This window comes from Vigna umbellata, chromosome 7 (genome assembly GCF_029865625.1).
Source record: "Vigna umbellata cultivar VRB3 chromosome 7, Vumbellata_1.0, whole genome shotgun sequence".
Taxonomy (NCBI): domain Eukaryota; kingdom Viridiplantae; phylum Streptophyta; class Magnoliopsida; order Fabales; family Fabaceae; genus Vigna; species Vigna umbellata.
In genome coordinates, this window is record NC_142171.1 from 46,608,387 (window position 1) to 46,615,439 (window position 7,053).

The window sequence follows — 7,053 nt, forward strand, 5'->3', positions numbered from 1 at the left end:
ATCATCCGCTGGTCATTATCGAAAATATATAGGCACGAAAAAGAAGTTGAATTGAAGACTAAATTGATTAAAATAATTAAACCCAAAAGTGCAACCTTTCTTCATTACCTTATTAAAGTCTTAGTTACCCGTTTTGAAAGCAATCTCAACATAATTTTATAAACAATCTTATTTTTTAATTTTCTCACCATATGTTTTACTGTTTTCTTTATTACAAAAAATTAAATAACAAATATTAATACTTTTATTATACCCTCTGATGAAAATAAGAAGAAGAAAAACACCGTTACACCTGTCCAGCCCTTTTCCAGAGCCCATTTTTCTTACTTCACTCTACCCTTAATTCATGGGCCCAACACGCGAACCAACCCAAATCACCCAATTCCATCAAAACCAGCCCAACCCTTTTCCCACACCTACTTATTTCATTTTCCACCCCTTTGCGCTGGTTTTTCCATACGACCGTTTATCATGTATTAAAAATCTCCACACACACATGTGCCTAGGCAATAACTTTAATAAAATGAATTCAATATTTGTACTTTAATCAATAAAATAATAAAATGATCTCATTATTGGTATATTTCATTTAAATTTTAAATAATTTAAACATACAAGAAAAAAAAGAATATAATAAGAATCTAAAATATTAAAATTAACACGATTCCTTAGATTTTACATAAAAACTTAAAACGATAGATAAATAAGACCATAAAAATAGATAAATAAAAAGACAACAAGAAAAAGTACTTCATTATGGTGGATTTCTCCACTTCATCATCTCTTATCTATTACAGAATGGACGCAGCGAACGATCAACAATCCCAAACAGAAATTATTTAACTCAAGCAACTTCTTGTACTACAACAAAACCTCAACTTTTCTGTACAGCAGATTTATTAATTGTAAGCGATTCATAGATTTAAAAGGAGTGAACTAGGAACTCAGTCTTTGGATTTCTTCCCCACTTGTAATCCAATATCTGCACTTAAGTTATGTGCATAAAACTTACGAAAATATTGTACCAAATAAGTTAGAAAGTTCTAACTTTGCATACCAATTTTGAAAGTTTATAGACGAACAGGAACACACAGATAAAGTTCAGCAACGAAAGTTGGGATATGGAAAATTTATATTTTGCTGAGAATGGGGTCTGTCATGAAGTTAAGGCCGTGGTTAAAGAGTTGATGAGAGGGAGAGGTGGAGGAGGAGGAATAATGGTAGACGTAGACATTGTATTCGACTGTGGCATCACCTTTGTGGTAATCAACCTTAACACTGCGAGCAAGAACAAAGCCACGTGCGAAGCGGAAAGCACCTGTGCCACCAATAATTGGCAACTCCCTCACCGGAAGTATGATCTCGTTCCTCCCTAACACACTCAGAGTGCTGCCATTGAATTCTCCTTCAAAGAATGTCAAGGTCATCCCCATCACTATCTCCAAATCCAAACCTGCTCTTTGGGTTGCAGAGAGGTAAAACCCTTGAGCTTTTCCTACCCTTTTGGACTCAACATCGGGTCCGATGGTCAGTGGGTCCTCGATCACCACCATGGAGCCGAAGGGAAGGGGAGCGTTTGACATAATCTTTGGAGGGTCGATTATGATGAGGGAGGGTTTGTCGTTTGTTATGAGTTCATGAAAGTAGAACCGAATGTGTGTTAGCTTCTCACCAGCACGTAACTGATCGGGAGAGATTGTTTGGTAGAAGGTGGCAGAAACCAGAGAAGCGAAAAGGAAGGAAAGGGTTAAAGGAAGGAAGAAAGTTTTGAAATTTGCCATGACAGTAGGAAGGAAGATGATAACTGTGAAATGAACTTAGTATGGTGATGCTACCATGTGAGTAGAGAAGACTATTTATAAGAAATGTGTAAACTTTAGGTATTAGAATCTGCTAAATAAAAAAGTAGTTATTATTGGATGAATATAAGTGTTAGTCAAAGGATATTGAATTTAAAATTGCAGTGATTAGTTGTTATTACACGGCCTAAGCGCTCTTACCTACTACTTGTTGCTTACAGATTCAGACACTATATTTCAAAATTGAATAGTTATCTAATTGGTCTGAACGTGGACTGAGGCTACTCAGCAGTAGAGAGCTGTTTATTTATGAAACAGCAGGGAATATTTTACGTTAACAACCTCGTCAATTATAGGTTTGTGCGAAATAAATAATACATTGTTGGATTAAAGAAATAGCACAAGGTGGTTGAAACAATCTTTGATATATAATGGTCTAATTGGTTCTTACGTATACTGCTTCTACCATACTACACCAGAAGAAAAATATACTTTGATATATATAAATTTTTTATATTTATTTAATAACTTTTTTTTATCTTTTACTTTCTTTTTTTGAATATAAAAATTTACTTTTTTATATTTATTTTACTTTTATATTATATGTAAAATGAATATAAAAATGTTTCATTGTATCATTTACTCAAACGAAAATAAGAAACAACAATTTATGAAAAAAGTAGGTGTAGCCTCCAGCGTATGATTTGTCTAAATAAATAGTCAGTTTTGGGTTCTTACCAAACTTTAGGAAGGAAAAGGCTGAAAAAGAGAAATGTATATTTAGAATAAGTCGTTTTTTTGTTGTCTATTACATTTTGTCCTTTTTTTCCCATACCAGCATGTATCATGTATTATTTATCTCCATAATTAACCATGTTAAAAGAACATTAAAAAAAAAATTCATACGTGACCACATATATGTGTAGGCAAAATTTAAAAAAAAATGAAATCTTTATTTTTACTTTAATATTAACTATGATAAATTAATAAATGAAATGATAAATTGAACTCATTATTTGTACATTTAATTTAATTTTTAAAAAATATTTATACATATATTTATGGAAATGTCAAAATGAAAAATAAAAGAATCTGAAATATTTTATTAATTGAAGAAATTAACATGATTTCATATATTTACATAAAAACTTAAAACCTAGATGAAAATATCATAAAAATTAGATAAATAGAAAGACAATAAAAAAGTACATCATTATCCTGATTTCTCCGCTTCATTCTCTTATTTATTACACGATGGACATAGTCAACGGTATAGGTTCCCTAATAGACATTGTAGGACACATTATCTATCTCAAGCAACTTGTACTACAACAAAAGCTCAACTTTCCAATACGACATATTTATTAGTTAGTCTTTTTCGTTATTTAAAATGTTAAAATCACGAAAAAGACTGATTAAATAAAAAATAAATGTGCTGAAAGATGTGTTGATATATTACTTTTCGTAAAAAAATGGATTATTTTCTTTTGAAGTCGTTCCGTAAACAATAAATACATTCACTAGTGTGAACTTAGTGATGGCTTGAAGACTCATGCAATTTGTGTATGTCTAATCGAGATGTTAAATTTATTTTATTTGTGCTCTAAATTTTAAATTAAAATTTGTTTTATTTTAAATTTTAATATATTTTGGTTATCAAAATTTATAAATAACATAGTGTATTAAGTTAGTCTTGAATTGAAACGTGTTAATCAATGCACATAATTTAAACATTAACTTAAAAAACTATTTGATACATGAAAAAATTTAACATAATTAAATTAAAAGATTGTATTTATTTATTCTTTTAAAATTTGAGAACTAAATTATATCAGAATTTAAAATATGAATAAATTTTAATTTTGCATAAAAGAATTTAGAGACGGAAAATATATATAATTTTTTTTAAAGAGAGAAAGAAGGGCTTCCCATTATTCATATGTGTCGTTTTAGTGTGGTGGTGCAGGGAAAAGGTTCCTTGGTGCCAATTTGACATTTAGACAATAATAGAATGTTATAAAAATGTGGAATCGCTTATCGATGAATCAATTATTTGTTTGTCTCATTATATTTAAAAAGTTAAACATAATATAATGGTTTTAAAATGTGTAACCTTACCTACTGGTTCATGATTCAATCAATTGATTCCTCACGTGGTTATACGAAACTGCATGATTGACAGAACAACGCTTTCTAGAAAATGTAAAATAAAGTTAATCTGAAACAGTTTTACCCGTTAATTCACGTTTAAGATCGTTTAGATGGGATCAAAGCATCTTAAGAGAGTATACATGTGATGTTTTGAATATGAATTGTATTATGAATAGCTTAGGAAACCATTTACTAATATGTCTCCATTGTGTTGTAAAGATTAAATAATCATCTTTTTATGTGGTCAGTTATCACAAACATGATGTCATTGTTTAATATCTATAATGACTAGACCGTTCATCGTTTAGAGGCACTAAACGAATTTATTTTAACAATTTCATATATCTAATGATAGAAAAATTAACGTCCATCTTACACATATTTCTCGACCAGTTTAAAAGATATAATTATTCACAAATTTTCAAAAAATAATCATGGACAAATTTTCAAAAAAAATCATTTATTGACAAATTTGAAAAAAGATACCATTATTGACATATCTCATTATGACATAGTGAGAACTAAAACAAAAATTTTGACATCCATTTTACCAACAAAAATGTTCTCTATTAATAAAAATGATGAATTATCCACTATATTTTCGTTAGTAATTAAAACGTTAAAATTTATTATTAAAATCTATCGATAAATAAATGTTAGTAAGAAAAAAGTGACTTAATCAATAAAGCAAAAAAAAAAAATCATTGTTTTGTGTCTTAGAGATAAGATACTATGAAAAATAATGGCCGAACATGCGCCTAATGTCAAAGAGAATTTCTCCACCGAGTTAGGTGGCAGCGAGTTCAACCACTCCAAACAGTGTCAATGGTAGTGTGAAATGTCATCTGGTTGATGAACATCTTTAGGTGTTCCTTTGGATCGGTCGAGCCATCGTATATTTTGAAGTTCAGGGGAATGAACTGCTTCGATATATGGGCCTCCATGATGGTGGGGACAAACAACAACATACTAGTCGTGTGCTTTGTTTTCATTGTGTTGTGTTCCTTGTTAGTTGCGGTACTTTCCTAATGGTTCTCGTCCCGCTATCCCTAACTTTAGTACCGATAATCTGATTCGTCCCCCTCAATTCATAGTATTGTGCCATCTGTTCTACGTGGATAGTTTTGTCTTCCTTGATGCCCTTCTCCTTGGCCGCCCTGACTGCATTCTCAGCCCTCAAGACGACCAATTCTCCTTCGTATCACTACTGCATTTCCAACATTTGCGTTTGTAGTGCTATGATCATCTCGATCGAGTCCTCTGAGCTCATGTTTCTCGTGGTTACCATTAGGTTTTCTTCTAGATCACTTGGCCCACAGTGAACGCCAAAATGTTTTCAGTATAGGGTTGAGGATCTCCACAAATTCCTTTACACTTTCTTCCCAATTAGCTTAGGTCATCCTGAACACTCTTACTTTCAATCCTTCTTTGTTCAAGCTTCAAACATTTGGGTGTACTTTGTCAAAAGCACACTCAAGTTAGTTATTAATCCGCCAGTAAAGTATTAAATTCGCAATAAATACAACCATCTACCTTCTTATCTTCAATCTCTATTTAAAGGTTTCGAGATGAACCTATGATTAGTGGAATCTTAATTATAGCCCAATCATGACCCATTTCTGACTAAATAATTCTTACTAGTAATTTTGATTAGGAGCGATGTTTAGGGACAATACATATAATCATCTACCTTCTTATATTTGATCTTTATTTATATATTTCGAGATAAATTTGTTATTAGTAAAATCTTAAGTTCAATCACAGTCTATTTCTGACTAAATAATTCTTATCGGTCATTTTGATTAGAAACTATATTTAGGAGTTTTTAGAGTTTAGGGACTATTCGACCTCTTTACCTCCCATCTTCATGAGTTGACTAATATTAATCAGATAAAACCTGATATCCACAACTCATGTTATCCAAGAGCACTTGTCCCCTCTCATAGTTGTATTCGATTGGTCGTTCTACGTATATGTATCGCCATACAGTACAATAAACCTTGTCGTTTGTTATCTGTGCATTTTCTCTTTGTTCCAACAAAGTATAGCAATTGATTGCGAGGAATGTTGGTTTCTGTACTGTTTAGTCTTGCTACGTATATCAATATTATTCCATTATTACGTACGTTTATGATATAAATTTATGAGAATTAAAGATTTTCACTTTTTCTGTTATGCATGTGATTTAATTTTATTAAATACTAAAATATAAAATTAAATATAGAAAATACAAAAAAAAATAATGAAATATATATAGAAGGAAATTAAAATATTTTTTATATTGTCATCTCTTTAATTCTTTCTTTTTCCTATAATGAAACATAATCTATCTGATTTTATTCATTTTTCATCTATTTATTCCAGTATATATTCATTTCTCACTTGCTATATTTTCTTTGGAAAATATTATCATTTTATCTTTTTAGATTTCAAAGTTAAATATTAGTTTCATGATGTTTCTGTAGGGATGTGGAGAACGAGATACGAACCTAACAAACTTGCTCTGCGCTGTTTCTCTGTGCTGCTTTCACTGTGTTACCTTTTTTCTGTCTCCTTTGAACAAGGTGGGCTGGGTACCTGCAAAAGTACTCCGACGCTCAAGTCAACAAGGGTGTTGTCTGAAAAATGAGAATATCTATCTGAAAATAAGAATATCTCTCTTTTTAGGGGAAAAACGTACCTTTTTTCCTAGATGCTCTGTGTATTTAAAACAGTAATAATAAACCGTTACCTGGCAATCCGGTCAGTTATCGAAACTGACTGCCTAGGAGTTGTAACTGCCAGATTGTGTATTGATACCGAGTCAACTACCTCCGTGATTCACGGTGTTGGTTAGCTAATTATGTGTAACATGTGTAACTGCTTATTTGTAGCTGCCCTCTATGACATTGCGTCCTGTATGTCGGACATACTGTGTGTCGACATGGCTAGGCGACATGTCGTGTGTCGTGTGATTGTTAATTGTCGCGATGTTGGTTGTCGAGGACCAAGCGGTCGACCTTGCTCTGTGATCGACTGTCGTCGGGCTATTGGTCGACCTTTGGGGGATTAGGTGTCCCATAGTACAGTGATCGACTGTTGTCGGGCTATTGGTGATCGACTG

General features: G+C 31.9%; 1 pseudogene; it reads right to left on the reverse strand.

The window, feature by feature from the left end:
- Positions 1-726: 726 nt before the first annotated feature.
- LOC148196415 (pterocarpan synthase 1 pseudogene) lies at positions 727-1,835 on the reverse strand (annotated as a pseudogene).
- Positions 1,836-7,053: the final 5,218 nt, after the last annotated feature.